Genomic DNA, 15,924 nt, shown 5'->3' on the forward strand with positions numbered 1-15,924 from the left:
CTCCTAACCAAAATAATAAACAAATAGGCGTGTTTCCAGGTCAAGCAGTGCCTAATCCTAAGTCAACAAACACTGCCTTCGAGGTAAACAATATTCAGTGTACTGGTAATATAAACCAAAAGGACCTACAGCCAGTCACTATCCTTCGTTCAGGTAGAGTAGTTGATAACAAAGTGACTATGCTTGAAGATCACTCGTAAATGGAAACTGAGAACGAAACCATACCAAATATTGCCATAGAAACTGAAGACCCTACAACTGTAGAAGTTCCAGTCCAACCAAAACCAAAAGGGAAAACCTTACAAGACCCCATAATAGAAACTGACGATTATACACCTGTAGAGGTTCCAATATGGACACCTAGATGGAAAATGACAAAAGATAAAGCCACGGTTAATACTATTGTTGACCTTTATGCGAAATATAGAGATAAACCACCGAATCCCCAGAGACTAGTTGTGTTTAAAAAGGATGATAATTTTGATGAGATTAGGGAAGTGTTTAAAAATCTGACTATAAACCTATCTTTTCTAGATGTTATAAAACGTCTACCTAGACACGCTAAGTTTCTAAAAGAGTTGTGCACCAAGAAGAGAAAAACCAACACACCCAATGAAACCTTCTTAACTGAACAGTGTCCTTTCTTATCTGAACATAATGGAATTGTTAAGTACAAGGACCCTAGTCGTCCTACTGTACAATACACCTTGGGAGATTTCTTCATAACAACTGCACTATTAGACACGGGGGCGAGTGTTAACTTACTCCATTTTTATTTATATAAACAGCTAGGTCTCCATGAACTAAACCAACCAAAATGACTTTACAGTTAGCCGATCGTTAATTAAATACCCCAAGGGCGTAATTGAAAATATTCTCATTAAAGTTTAGGATTTTTACCACCCAGCTCGACTTTGTTATTCTCGACACAGAAGTTGCTCATGGTTCTATTCCCATCATCTTAGGGCGTCTTTTCTTGGCAACCGCCAATGCCCAAATCAATTGTCGAGATTGCTCAATGACTCTTTCCTTTGGAAATCTTTCTGTGGAGGTTAACATGTTAAGACTCAAGCAGGGACAACTAGGTTTGCCTGTAGAAGGAGAAGTGAAGTCTATTGAGAGTTTTGTATCTCACATTAGTGCGACCGATGCTTTTATCCCCACACTAGTAGATGCACCTATGGAAGATTTCACAATTTATCTCCTATGGAAGAAGACAAAGATCACAATTTCGACTCCCTGGACATAGATGAAATTGAGGAAGATTTCCTTCGACACTTTTGCAACCTTTCTTTGCCATCTCGCGAGTCCCCTCCTATTGACATCCATTCATCCATAGACGCCATGACGGAAGAAGAATTTTTCACCCTCTATCCCATTGATTTTTTTTACCCACCTATTGAGGAATGTCTTGCACATCTCAAAACTTTTGGTGATATAGAGCTAATAACATTAGTTAAGCACCATTCACCCACCTCAAATCATCCTATCACTCATTCACCTTCCATCACAAATGTTCCCCACCTTCCACCTTCCCTAAGGAGACTTGAGTTTGCACTTGACCTTTTTGTTTCTCCTATGCTTCATGATTTTCTAAACCCTCCTGAAACGAAAATAATACCCAAGGACAAGCCACCCGATCCCTTCATTTTCATATGTGAGACAATACAACTATACCCTTTTATTGAGTTTTGTGCTAAACCCACGTTCTCATTCTTTCCACCCCTTCCTCCTTACACTTATCCACATTCCAAGTATTTTCCACAACCATCCATTTTCTCACGATCATTCACTTGGGCACCCTTTCGTTCAAAGAAGAAAAAGAAGGTGCATGCTCGGTTACGTTCTTGGTCCATCAGTCTTCACTCTCATTCCTCTAAGCTGCGTCATAGGAAATCTTGGTGCCTAATTCTGTTTGGAGGGGCATTCCATGTTAATTTAAGGAAAGACCCACAACTTTTTAGGTTGTTGATATATGTTAAATTGCTTGTTAATACATGTTTTAGATAAAGTTTCGAGTATATGACTATATAAAAGATTCATTTTATTCTTCGATGTACTCTATTCCAATCTTATATTATGGGAGTGCACCATTAAGGTAACCGGACCCTCCTTTTGGAGTGAGTGGTTGTAAGTGCAAGATCCTTAGTCCACGGTTCATGTGACTCATGCATTCATCTCTTGCACTTTTAATCGTTGTTTAAGTAGTGGTTCTCTATGGAGTGAGTTTCAATTTTATTTCTTTCTCATAATTTTGTTTTTTCCAAAAATCAAACATATAAAAATAAAAAATAAAATAAAAAACATAAACATATATTAGAAAGTCTAGGGATCTAACTTTAAAAGACCCAAGTTTTTGTATAATACCACATTTCTAAAGTATAGCCACAAAAATTTTCAAACTGAAAAAGAGTTTTCAAATTGTGTTTGAGGGTGGTGTATTTTGGTATTTTATTTCAAAATGTTTTGACACCCTTTGCCTATCATGTTTACTACATTAAAGTTTGTGTTAGTTAGTACGTAACAGTTTAATTGTGCTTCATGTTATCATATCATCTTTATCATATTTTTGTTACAGGTACTACCAATTTTTGCCACGTTTCTATGGTAAATTTTTTCCTTATCACTTTACACTTTGATTACAAAGTGTTTGATTGTTTGGGGGTGGGATAGAAACATTTGCATAAATTAGACACTTTTAGGATGTAAATTACGCACTTTTCTTTATAAAATGTTAAAAATTATAAAAATTAGTTAGTTACATAATTTACTTGTGTTATTGAATTATTTCATGAACCCCCCTCTCCCATATTGTTTGGGGTTGGTATATTTAATTTTAGCACATTGTACGTTCACATATTAAAATTGCATGTATAAATATCGAAATATAGAATCCATGGGCCTTGTTGATTTTATTAGGATGCATAATGTAATTAGGTACCTTAATTTCGGAAGCTAATCATATAGGAGTCGCGATAGTCGTATGCTTGATTTGTGAACGTATGGTATTATTTTATTTCCGTTAGGGTCTGCTTCTGTCCCAAGCGCTATTTATTATTTCATGTTATTCCCATAACGGGTGAAACTCATATAGGAGTTGCATATGTTTTTATTTCTTTATATTAGTATAGATTAACCTTCTTTTTTAGGTGATCCCATTTACAAACACGTTTCTGTGGTACTCTCTATCCTTTATTTTCATTCCATACTTTGGGGACAAAGCATGTTTCTATTTGGGGGTGGTATAGAAACACGTTGTAAATGTTTAAGCACATATTAGGTTGTGTATTATGTATTATTAATTTGTTTTATAAAAATTAGAAAAAATATAGTTTATACTATGCACTTAGAGATAATGGTATTGTTCCCTTCTCCATGATGATATTAGTCTAGAAATCTCACGTAGTACTTGAATTAGGATTTGATTTTTAAAACTTAGATTAATATGTAGGTAATAGTCATTGTATCTTTTGATGAACATCTTGCATGAGCATCTATGATTGTACTTGGCAGTGTTTTTCTAAGACCTAGGTTACAGTACTTAAGACATATCTTGTGAGCAGCTAGCCAAAAATCCCACATGAATTAATACTTAAATGATGACACAAGGGAGAAGTCAAATCTGAGTAGAGAAATCACACGTCCATTTGCTTGATCACCACACCATATCCTAAGCGAGAATTTAGGCCCTTTTTGGATCGATATAGCCAGAAATTCACACGTATATGAAATTTATTATCCGCTCGTTTCCCCACTGAGCCTTTCATTAGCTTTTTCACAAACCACAAATTCTTTACCCAATAAAACAAAATAAAAAATAAAATCAGCCTACCTATCTGGATAAGTCTGAGAAATAGGATGAGTGAAAAAAAAGAGAAGAGAAAAACCTATATAAACAAAAATTAGTTCGTTGCTTCGAAAGAAAAGGAAATAGAAAAAGAAAAGAAAAGAAAGCTTCCAAAAGGAAAGAAAAATAAAAGTTATAACTCCAAAAATAAAATCAAAAGGAGTCAAAAGCCCAAACAAAAGGGCTAAGTATGGAAACAAAGTGTAGAAGCAAAATAAGAACAAGGTTTTCTATAATTACAAAATATGAAGACAATATTTTCTCAGACTTGTCTTTTTGAATATCCATTTTCGTCCTTCTTAAATCATCACCTAATCCCCACAACACCTAATAAAGACCTCTAGCTCAATTAAGAATAGGTTGGTCTGATAGTAAGTGGCAGATGTGTTTGATCGACCTCGGCTCCCTTGGATTGTCATTGAGATTGTGAGGAAGAAAGTGCCCAATGCATACTGGAGTGACCGAACTTGAGTGGAAAAATCAGAGTGATTTGTGTGTTGACACAGTCCTTGTGAGAACCTACTTAAGGACGCTATTCCAAAAGTTTCAGGAACGGACCTGCCTTTGCATTTCATAGTGATTAGCTCCCAAATGTGTGTTCTATTACCCTTACATTACTGCATTACAGCCCTTCTTACGCATAATGAAAATACAACTCATAGCTTTTATTGCCTTTTTCAGGTTAAAGAGAAATTCAGACCACTTATCATAAAAACTGCATCTTAGCACCAAAAGGAGCTTTAATTACGCTTATTATGAAGACTCGAAGCTGCTTTGAAGTGCTAAAAAAGTCAAAATCAAAGTCAAAGGTCAAAGGTCAAGGACTCAAAACCAAAGAGCTAAAAGTCAAGTCCTCAACTCAGAAGACAAGAGAGAGATGTCCTTAACTCAAAAGAAGGTTTTCTCTAAAACCTATCTTGATCAAGAAGAAATCAAAAAGCAAAAACATAAAACAAAGGGTGCGATGTCTCAAATGTAATGGATAAGGGCAAATAAATCATTTGCATAAAGTAGGGGTATAAGAACTAAAAGTTAAGGAGAGAGAATGCACTTAGACTTATTCTAGTGTCATGTAGGATTTATTTTCTAGTCATTTTTATTCAAGTCATTTATTTTTTGTTCTTCATTTTCATTCAAGTCATTTACTTTTTGTTCTTCAATCAATCAATCATTTCATTTCTTTGTTGTTCTTCTTTTAATTAATCATTTCATTTCTTTCAAGTTATGTTTCCAATCATTCAAACAACTTAGTCTTTCAAGTTATTCAATCCATTAGAGTTAAACAATACAAATGCTAAACTAAAGAATCTACCTTCCTTCCTTCTAAACCTCCCAAATATTCAAGCTCTAAACAATTTATGGTGAACCATAATCAACAACTTTGAAATACTCACACTTGATCTACTTCAAATGGCGCCGCTGCCGGGGATTGAAGGAGCAAGAATGCTTTGTTGTGCATCTAAGGAGGGAAGCATCACTCTCACCTTTTCAATTCTTATTTTTCTAATTTTTGTTAATTTATTTTGTTATTTTTCATTACTTATTTACTTTTTTGCAAATCTAGGTTCAAGATCAACATGTTAGAGAGGAGCTGAAGCTGCAGTTGGAAAACGATCGAACTTGGCCAGAAACCTACGAGCGACCTCTCCCTTGCCGGCGAGCGACTACATGCCCACCTCCACACAGTGATAGTTGGTTTTTTCACAGTTCGGTTGTTTTCTGTATGTGGTTGTACTGTGAAACTCAGATTTTGTAATAGAGTAGTATAAATCAGTAGAACTTGTTTGTAATAGATAGAGATAAAGAAAAATAAAATAAAAACAGAAAAAAAATAGAAAATATGAGTTTTGGTTTATTATTTGGATTGATATGATTGGAACACTTGGTTGAAGTTGTGCAACTTACTAAGAATTGGAGTTTTCATTACATTGGAAAGTTCAAGTGTGCGAGGCGAGTTGTGAAACATACGATCGCGCACTTTAAATCAACTTGGTAATCAACACTTTAACTAGGTTTAGCTCTAGTTAATCTAGATAATCTATTTAAACTAGTTAATTTAATAAATTAGTATTAGTGTTGGTCTACTTTTATGTTTTGGGCCCTTGAAGGCAAAGTTGTTTAATTATAAAAACACCCGGACTATGGGCTTTTTAAGTGGACCTTTTTTGTAACATAAAACATGGAAAAGCTCGAACGGTTGGGCCTGATTCTCATATCATGAACCAACCAACGTCGCCTTCTCCTCGAGCAGCGTGTAAGCACAGCTTGAGAGGTAAATTCTAAACCTCCTCGAAGCCCAAGTAAGAGGATACTTTGTGTGTTCAAGAATGCTTATGTGATTGTTTGAAATTTAATTTGCACACTGCAATTTACATTCACGCATAAGGCTGAACCCGAGCCACATAACAACCTTTGGGAAGTCATTCCCCAATGTAGATAAATCGGACGATGCTTGATTCTTGAAGCCCTAGACCAAACAACTAAATTAAAATCACTCAACTAAAGCCTAAAAGTAGTCATAATTCTCCAGAAAAGGACAAAAATATAGCCACGAGGATTTAGAGTAATCAATTACCAGATTTCGGAGGACCAACTACCTTCCTCACTCCTCTCCCCCAGATTCATTGCGAGTGAGATTCTTGGTAGCACACCACTTGGTGAAGTGACTGCCTACTCTACTGAGCCGTGTAGTAGAGCCATCCTAGTCTCGTGCCCAATTGTTCCCTTGAACAGGGCATAGTAAATTATAGACCAAGCAAAGTTTTCAAAACTCCATACTTGCAAAAACGAATTTCAATTTCTTGAGCATACCTTGCATCGTTTACGTATGTTATGATAGTTTTGTTTTCTTGCTAAAAGTGCATGATACTGCATTCAGGCACTACAGGTATTACCAAGAATAAAACTTACTCACGTAGGAGAGCACGTCGTCCTAGACAATCTCCTATTACTAGTCCTCCATCTACTAAGATCGACGACAAAGTAGTGCAAGCTGAAGAGCCTCTCTCCAACTTCTACACACTGTTGCATGATGGGCCTCCATCTTGTATACGACTCACACTGCTCATGAGCGACTTTTGCATTCCACAGAACGTGCTCAATCTTCTGCCCATCTTTCACAGGTTTGAACATCTACTCCGGATACATGAAGTATGCAATACTTTAAACCATCCGGGCGTCACCGATGATCAAGTTAAGCTACGAGTGTTTCCTTTCACTTTAGCTGGTAAGAGTCACGCATGGCTTCTTTCTCATAAGCCCGATTCTTTCGATACAAGGGAAAAAGTTGTGCTCTCCTTCATGAATAAGTATTTTCCACCGAAGAAAACAGAAGAGATAAAAAGTAAGATATAGTTCTTCAAACAGAGTCCGAGTGAGACATTTTTGGAAGCATGGGATAGATTCTCTAACTTACTCCATTCATGTCCTCACCATAAACTAGAAAAATCCACTCTTGTCCAATGTTTCTTCAAAGGCCTTCTCCAAGAACACAAAGTAACCCTCGACATCATGAGTAATGGTAATTTTTTGGATAGAGGTGCAACCAAAGCTTTAACCTTTCTTGAAAACCAAGCTGAAAAGAGTACCTATTGGGGTGACATAAACAATTCTAGAACAGCCCAACCCAGTACATTTAAGGCTAGTGGTATTTTTTAGGTGAAATCTGATCCAGAAATCAAAACTTTAATCAAAGCCCTCACAAAAAAGGTAGATGCCCTCACAACCAAACAAAAAGACCAAACTCCTAATCCTGTCATGAACATAAATATCTCAACATGCAATTTCTATCTAAGCTTAAATCATATAGATGCACCTGTCCCTTGAACACAAACCTATCATCACTTCATCCAGAAGAAGTATGTGTTTTCAATGTACCAAATGCACCATGGAGACAACATCCAAACTTCACATGGATGAATGTTCCACAAAACCAACCACCTCCAAGTTTCAACAAACCACCAAATACATTCAGACAAGGACAAGGATAAGGTACCTATAATAATCAAAACAGAGCATTGGTTCTATCCCAGTTTAACCAGAACTAACAAAACCCACCTATCAACAACCAAAGAGACCTAGTTCCCATTACACCATCAACTAGTGTCCAAATAGATAAGCCCACCGAAATAATATTATCGTCATGCAATAACAAACCCAAATCCTAGCATCCATGCAATAATCTCAAAACATGTTAGCTCAAAACAAAACCCAAAAAGGTGTGTTCCCAGGACAAGCTATTCCAAACCCTAAACTAACAAACACAACCTTTGAAGCAACAAATGACGTGAACGAAGTTGGAGCACTAAAAACTCTTTCATGATCATCCCACCATCTTCGAGGATTAAATCTTTTTTTCCTCGATGTATTCCTTCCCCATTCCATTCCACTTTTTTCTTTAAAGGGAATACATCAATAAGATAACCGGACCCTCCACTTGGAATGTATGGTTGTAATTGTCGGAGCCTTAGTCCACGTATATCTCGCATATTCTTTGTAAAACACTTTTTACTCATCGCTTGAGTAAGTGTGAACATGTGGAGCGAGTATACAATTTTCTTTTTCTTTATTTTACATTTCTTTTTCAAAACAATTGTTTTCTCTATTCTGTTAATGTTAGATTCTCGATACATCAATAGTTATGTGAGTTTTCCAAAAACAAAACAGGTAATGGATTCTACACAGACCAACCCCTAGAACAACGCAATCTAGGGCGATTTGAGATCAGTTTTGCTTACTAAGGGTCGCCTATATCACCGCGTTATTCGCACAGGTCATGCCATTCCATGTCTTGCGCTGTAAATTCCCCAACTCGTGTAACTGAAGCTTTATCTGTCTAGATTTGGGTTCGCCACAGAACCAACACGAAAGTTGCCTGAGTTTTCCTATTATTGTTTGTTTTTTATCACATATTTTGAGTACAAGTATCTTAAACATCCCTCCATAGTTTTCAAAACTAAAGGATATAAAAATGAAAATTATATGCCCTAGAGTAACCAAAATGATACCGGATTCACGCATAATTTTATGTTCTTGTCAAAACGAGAATTAAACAAATAGAGTAATCCAAAGTGATACTATTCTCTATTTAATTCTATCTTTTGCCTCCACTTCTCTATTTGTCTCGAGAATCCGACGTTAAAAGACTCAAACTTGTACAAAATTTTCAAAAAATTCTTCCTTTCTTAAAAATATTTCCCCTTTCTCAATCTATCTCTTTCTAAAAACTTTCAAAAACTTTCAAAAATGTTTTCTTTAACGAACAAAAACCCTCCACCTAGCAAGACTAGATGGATAAGTTTCAATGATCGTGTGCAAGCACTTCCTGAATAACTACAGCTAAAGATATGGACACATATACCGAAAATCATTTCTAGTTTAGGTAAGAGTTCAGACTCACGTAAGAGACGAGCTATGAGAGAAGGCTAGTGCTCGAACTGTCAAATACCAACTTGTCCCGGTCTTCAACCTCATAGTGAAAATTCAGTTTTTAAGGTTTTCATGTGCTAGCCACCTGCTTATCAAGCACAGCTGAGGAGAATAATCCAACCATCTGGTTGGGATTGACTCAAGTTTTCAAAAACTTCTAAGTCTTGGGAATCTGACTTAAAATGACCCACCTTTTTAAAATTTCAGTTCTTATTCAAAACCTTTTTTTTCAGTTCTTATTCAAAACCCAAAAAAAATTAATTAATTAAAATTTTCCTTCTTTTGTTTGTACATATCTCCCTACAGTTCCTTTTCATTTCTTTCCCTCATCTATTTTTCATCCACCATTGAATGTGAGTATACCCTATATCGTTGCATGGAATTTTTTATGCTGATCGTTTTGTTACCTCACGGGTCAAGATCGGACAAGTAACGAAGCACGGATCGGCTCTTAAAGTTGGTAAGGCATTGAGGACAAGATCAGAATTACCTGATTTTATTTAGGCTTGGGCCAAAAACTCATTTCACTTAAAGAGGCACGTGCAAGGCATGTGCCATCAACCATATTTAACCCACACAACTGCCCAACCGACCATCATCTTCCTAAAACATTCCAAACCCTAGCCGCCCCAAGCCAGCTTACGACTACCCCCCCTTCATCTCGCGACCGCCCGCCCACCATACACACCACCACTTCAATTTTTCGTAGCATATTCCATTTTCAACCCCCATTCCAACTAAAAACCTCAATTTTATCAATTCCTACTCGAAATGGCTCAAGTTTTAAAAATCATGCCCAAGCAAAATTTTGAACCCATCTTTAATTCCGATCTATTTGAAGTATACTTCAAGCCTAAGATTAGAAGAAAAGGATGGGAGGCTTTGGTTTTGTTGGAAAGTGCGACTTATTCTCCCTCTCTCACTCTTTCATTTTATAATCATATGCTTAGAGGGAAGGATGACCGTATCACGGTTGTCAAGGATGGTCGCATGCTTGAGCTCACCAAGTAGGTGGTGAGTGAGGTTCTGGGGATTCCTCTGAAGGCTTATGTTCAGATGGAATAGTCCCCAGACAACAAGACCATCGATGTGATGATGGTAGAGATGTTTCTCGAGGGGGGGTAAAACCAAAAGTCACACTACGCGTTTCAGAGGTCGCTGCGAAGGAATAGTCGGCAGTATCTTAGTGGACAGCCTACAACCTGCTAGGCTCAACCAAGCCTTCTGAAATCGGTAAGGTGATGCTCCACATCCTGTGGATTCTCCAGGAGCATGAGAACAACTTCTGCATTGTCTACTTCATTTGGGAGCAACTCTGCAAACCCAAGAGGTCCACCGCCCCTCTACCAGTGTTGGTCACCAGGATCATACAACACTGGGGGTTCGAGGCTATAGACGCTCTAGTGGAGGTCAAGGATGCTACAGAAGTCCTATCTATGCCTACTGCATCAAGAAATTCTGGCATCCACCTACCACCAGAGCCGCCGAGCAAGCACGCCTTACCAAGAAAGTGGAATACTTCACTGATGGTGCCACTAGACAGTTCATTCAGAGCATGGAAAGAATTTACTTCCTACGTGGAGGCCAGAGGATTCTGCACCAGCACGTTCACCAGCTCAGGCAAACACAGGGAGTCATTCTAGCGGCAAAGCATACCCTCAGAGAGGAGCAGCAGACTTTCCAGTAGGAGCAGCGATGTTTCCAGCACAGTGTCACTAGAACAATGCAAACCATTAGAGACGCGCTCCCACAAAGTGATAAACATGCTAGGACCCAACGTCATCAAGGAGAAAGATCTTCTCGACGTCGTGATGAGTCATGCACGGATTCTGACTAGGCAATTATATAGTGTCCGTATAGTTGGACATTCTCTTTTTATTGTATTTTTTGTTGTTGTGTTATTTTTCTTTTTTATGATGTTAGTATAATATTAATTTTATATATGCTTGTTTTATTTGTTTTCTTGTGGAATTTGGTATATGAGTAGAATATAATACATATACATCATGTCAAAATTTTCCATTTTTCTTTCATGTATTTCATATGTTTTCAAAAATACAAAAATCCAAAGAATATTCATAGTAGAATAATAATCATTAGTACAATAAACCATGTATTTCTCGTTCTATATCAAACAACCCATTCCCCAAACTTATTTGGGGGTGGCGTATTTTCATCATAAAGAACATAATACAGGTGTATCGTCGTTTTTTCTTATGTTTCTATGGTAATTTCTTTCCTTATCTCTTAATACTTTGAGGACAAAACATATTTCTATTTGGGGGTGGTATAGTAACATTTTGCAAAAACTATGCATTTTCTATAATAGATATAATAGTATATTTTTTTCCTTTCTAACAAAAAAAAAATCGAAAAAGACCAAAAATATTTTTCTATTTAGTATTAAAAAGTCTTGTTTCTTTTTTCTATAATGAATAAAAAATTTAGAAGTCTCATTATAGCAATAGAGTAAGGATTCGTTCTTCGAACTTAGACTAATATACGTACAATAATTTCTGAATTTTTCCATTAATGGCATGTATAAGCATTTGATTGTATATAGCAGTGAGTTTCCGAGACCAAGGTTAGAACAATTAAGTTTCATATCCTGTGAGAATCTAGCCAAAAGCCTCATCTGAATGATTATTGAGTGATGACATAAAGGATGTCCAGATAGAAAGACCACACGTCCCCTTGCTTGATTACCACGCCATATCTTAAGAGAGAATTTAGGCCCCTTTTGGATCGATATAGCCAAATAAACGTTAAAACCCCAAAAAAGATAGGTTTTCCTCTAGTTACCCCTTTTTTAGCCTTCACCATTTTCTAAAAGCATTTTTATTCTTCACCATAAATTCCTGACCCGTTACAACACACAATAAAAATTTTACCCAACTGACGAGTTGAGAATTGGATGGATATCAAAAAAAGAGAAGAGAATACCTTGTACAAAAACAGATCAATTAATTGCTTCGAAAAGAAAATAAAAAGAAGAAAATAAAGACCCATAATAAAACCAAAACTCTAAAAAAATCAGAGTCAAAAATCAAATCTCCCAAAAGTTCAAAATCAAAAGGAGACGATATCAAAAACAAAAGTAAAAAGAAACAAAGCAAAGTTAGAACTACCAAAATTCAAAATCATATGGAGTCATAAAGCCAAAGGGCTAAAAAATCACAATTCAGAAGTAAAGAACAAAACGAGGTTCTTCTCCAGTTACAAGTATCTTGAAGACCCAATTTCACAACTTATCATATTTTTGTTTTTCCCTTCCTTTTTCTTTATAGACCATCACCCTAACCCTGTAACTCCTAATAAAAGACCTCTAACTCAATTAGGAATAGGATGGTGTGATAGTAAGTGGCAAGTGTGATCAATCGACCTCGGTTTTTTTGGACCTCATTTGAGTATGTGAGGAATATAAGTGCTCGCTGTACTTGATAAAAGAAAACTTGAGTTAATCTATCAGAGAGTTGTGACTGCAACACACCCCTATGAGAACCCACCTTAAAGACGCTCTCCAAAAGTTTTAGAAACGACTCTGCTTTTGCATTTCATTGTTCATGTTTTGCACATTTATCTTTAGATGGTAAAATTACTGTACATATGTTTTTCTAAGTTCAAAGGAGCTTGTCCTTATTCCCCGCTAATGAGATGTATGGACTTCTGAGAATAAATAAGGAAACAAGACCCTTTGTACTAAATAGAAGAAGTTTGTGAGTACTATCACTGGAAAACTCTCACGAGACTTAAAGCTCGTCCACTAGGGAATTCCTAGTGGTTTAAGGCCTTGTTGCATATGGTCAATGCAATCGAACTCCGCAAAATAATATTAGTATAACTTAAAATAAATCACTCATTTGAGATCTTAGTTTTTTCTCTCATCCTTGCTTGAGGACAAGCAATATGCTATTTGGGGGTGGTGATCAGCTCCCAAATGTGCGTTTTATTACCCTTACATTACTGCATTACAACCCTTCTTATGCATAATGAAAAGACAACTCATAGCTTTTATTGGCTTTTTCATATTATAGAGAAATTCAGACCACTTATCATAAAAGCTGCGTCTTAGCACCAAAAGGAGCCTTAATTATGTTTATTATGAAGACTCGAAACTGTTATGAAGTGCTGAAAAAGTCAAAATCAAAGTCAAAGTCAAAGGTCATAGTCAAATGTCAAATGTCAAAGGTCAAGGACTCATAAACAAAAAGCTGAAAGTTAAGTCCTCAACTCAGAAGACCAGAGATAGATGTCCTTAACTCAAAAAAAAGGCTTTCTCTAAAACCTATCTTGATCAAGAGGAAATCAAAAAGCAAAAGCATAAAGCAAAGGGTGAGGTGTCTCAAATGTAATGGAGAAGGGCAAATCAATCATTTACATAAAGTAGGGGTATAAGAACTAAAAGTTAGGGAGAGAAAATGCACCTAGACTTATTCTAGTGTCATGTAGGATTTATTTTCTAGTCATTTTCATTCCAATCATTTACTTTTTGTTCTTCAATCAATCAATCATTTCATTTCTTTGTTTCCCTTCTTTCAATCAATCATTTCATTTCTTTCAAGTTATGTTTCCAATCATTCAATCAACTTAGTCTTTCAAGTTATTCAATCCATTAGAGTTAAACAATACAAATGCTAAACTAAAGAATCTACCTTCCTTCTTTCTAAAACTCCCAAATATTCAAGCTCTAAAAAATATATGGTGAACCACAATCAATAACTTTGAAATACTCACACTTGATCTACTTCACATAGCATAGTTCATTGCATGTATATTTGTCTTTAGATGATTTGATTATTATGCATGTATTAACTTAGGTTTTAAAATAATTATTCTTTATTAATTTCAAGTGAGATGTATAGATATCTGAGATAAAATTAGGGGGCAATTACTTTCGTTTCTTAGTCGTTGTAGTATAAATGAAGTTTGTGAGTACCTTCTCTGAAAAACTCTCACGAGGGTATAACTCGTCCCCTAGGAAATTCCTAGTGGTTTAAGGCCTTATTGCATATGGTCAATGCAATCGCACTCTGCGAAACGAGACTAGTTAGGACTACATTTTTGGCCACTTATTTTAATTTATCATATTTGCTTGAGGGCAAGCAAATAGCTGTTTTGGCGTGGTTTGATAAGAGCCCAAAACGGTAGTTTGAACCCCTTAATAGTATCACATTTAGGCCAATTATATTTATAATAAATAAGAGTTAGTACTGTTTACATGTTTTTGTGTATTTCAGGTCTCGGAGTCAAATATATGAAGAAATACATCACTTTTGTAAGAGAAAAGAGTCAAATTGCTTACTAGAGAAGTTATATGGTTAAAGCCCAAGTTTTAAGGAGAAAAAGCCTTTCAAAGTTGGAAAGTCTAAGTCAACTCGGGCAGAAAAAGAACATGATTTTAGCAGGCCGTATCATTAGACTCAGACCTTAAAATTGGGCCTATTATATGTCAAAACGACCGACTAAGAAAAAGCTTTTTAATGGTCTAGGCTTTAACCCAATCAGAGTAGTAAAAGTGTGTGTGTGTGTGTGTGGGGGGAGTGTTGCAATAAATTCCAGCAGAGAAACCCTTTTTGGACATAAGTAATTAGGTTTTGGGTTTGACTTAGTGGCCCGAACACAGCTCCAAAGCCCATGCACAAAATTATAAACCTAATCCTCTCTTATATAAAGATGATGAATGCTAAACTCTTCTCACCCTCTTTCCTACCTCTTCCCTATAGTTTAGAATAATTTAGGTTTTATGTTTTCTAGCCTTGAACTCCATTAAAACACTTCAAGTTATTAGTTTAATACAATTTCTTATTATTACTATGTCTTTTTCTTATTCTTATTTACATGATAGTCTAATGAATCATAGCTAAACCTCCATTATAGGGGTTTTATTGAAGTTTTGATGAGGACTTGATATATTAGTGTAGAGCAGTTGCTAAAAGAGCTTCAAGCCTAGGTTTCTCTATTTAGACATAAGTAGAATTAACCTAAGCTAGAGGATAGTTAATCCACCATGAGAATGGGTTTAAACTTCCTCTCATGCTAATTATTATATGACTAGAGATACCATAAGTAATTAGAGATCATTAAAGGTCTAATCTTTATGTTTGAACCTTGTGTTTGAATGTAAAAATTAGGGTTTCGCAACAAACTTTATGCTAGCATGTTAAGTATTAATTAAAGTGGATTCAAACTCCCTTTATTGTCTTCTCTATTTAATTCTCATATTTATATTGTTTAGTTAAGTTAATATAAATTTGAATCCGTAGTATAATCATAGTATAATTCTTTTCTCAACATATTAGTCTATCACCATTGTTCCTTTCGATTTAATTAGTTGAATTCTATTTAGTCTTGTGTGTTTAAGAGTGGATTCGAACCTTTACTAGATCTATATTACTTGATAGTATAGAGAGAGTAAAGTATTGATCTAATCACATGTTTGTTAGATTAGGTATTAGTGTTCACGCATTAATATTGTGTCTATTAAATTCGTGGGTATCACAGTTCAAGTGAACTATCAAAAACCAAAAAAGGTTATGAACGTTAACACTTCCCCATGTCTTCTTTGCCTAAGTCCTGACCATCCTGATGCTTATTGTCCCTTCTTATATGATTCCACTTCACAACCATTTGAAGAAGCTTGTGCTTTCAAC

General features: G+C 35.9%; 1 non-coding gene across 1 annotated transcript; it reads right to left on the reverse strand.

Annotated features, from left to right (window-relative positions):
* Positions 1 to 7,181: 7,181 nt before the first annotated feature.
* Positions 7,182 to 7,287, reverse strand: LOC147510519 (small nucleolar RNA R71). The gene has a single exon (XR_015219665.1). It is a non-coding gene; the product is annotated as a small nucleolar RNA R71 (small nucleolar RNA).
* Positions 7,288 to 15,924: the final 8,637 nt, after the last annotated feature.

The sequence above is a fragment of the Coptis chinensis genome, chromosome 3 (genome assembly GCF_015680905.1).
Source record: "Coptis chinensis isolate HL-2020 chromosome 3, ASM1568090v1, whole genome shotgun sequence".
NCBI lineage: Eukaryota > Viridiplantae > Streptophyta > Magnoliopsida > Ranunculales > Ranunculaceae > Coptis > Coptis chinensis.